This window comes from Nannospalax galili, unplaced genomic scaffold, assembly GCF_000622305.1.
Source record: "Nannospalax galili isolate Female #2095 unplaced genomic scaffold, S.galili_v1.0 C48079689, whole genome shotgun sequence".
NCBI classification, from domain to species: domain Eukaryota; kingdom Metazoa; phylum Chordata; class Mammalia; order Rodentia; family Spalacidae; genus Nannospalax; species Nannospalax galili.
In genome coordinates, this window is record NW_008460690.1 from 1 (window position 1) to 736 (window position 736).

A 736-nucleotide genomic window follows, 5' to 3' on the forward strand; every position below is an offset into this window, starting at 1 on the left:
GTGGGGTTCTGATATCTTTGTGGTTTCTTGAAAATTGTCAGTCTTTAGGGCACATAGGGAAGATGGCTGAGTAAGCAAAGACTAAATCTAAAAATAGGTTCAGTCATCTTTGAATAAAATCTTGACGTGGGTTTTTGGCCAAGATGGCGTCAAAATCGAAGAAGGAAGTTCCAGCCCCTCCCAAAGTCAAAGCTAAAGTGAAGGCATTGAAAGTCAAGAAGACAGTGTTGAAAGGTGTTCACAGCCACAAAAAGAATATCCACACTGCATCCACCTTCTGGCCACCCAAGACCTTGGGGCTCTGGAGGCAGCCCAAATACCCTCAAGAGTGCCCCAGGAGAAACAAGCTTGACCACTATGCCATCATTCCCTGACCATTGAGTCAGCCATGAAGAAAATAAAAGACTAAAACACATCTGTGCTCATTGTGGCTGTCAAGGCCAATAAGCACCAGATCAAACAGGCTGTGAAGAAACTCTAGGACATTGTTGTGGCCAAGGTCAATACCTTGATCAGACCTGATGGAGAGAGGAAGGCCTGTGTTTTTCTGGGTCCTGATTATGATGCTTTGAATGTTGCCAACAAAATTGGAATCATCTAAGCAGCCCAGTAGTCTAATTTGAAATACAGATTTTGCTTTTCACCATAAAAAAAAGCTTGAGGTAACATCTCACATTGAATTGAAAATTCAAAGTAACAGTTTTAATGCTGGACTTTTGCCACTACATTTTTTTTT

At 41.7% G+C, this 736-nt stretch overlaps 1 pseudogene; it reads left to right on the plus strand.

Moving 5' to 3' along the window:
- Window positions 1–143: 143 nt before the first annotated feature.
- LOC108490385 lies at window positions 144–601 on the plus strand (annotated as a pseudogene).
- The last annotated feature ends 135 nt before the right edge of the window (window positions 602–736 follow it).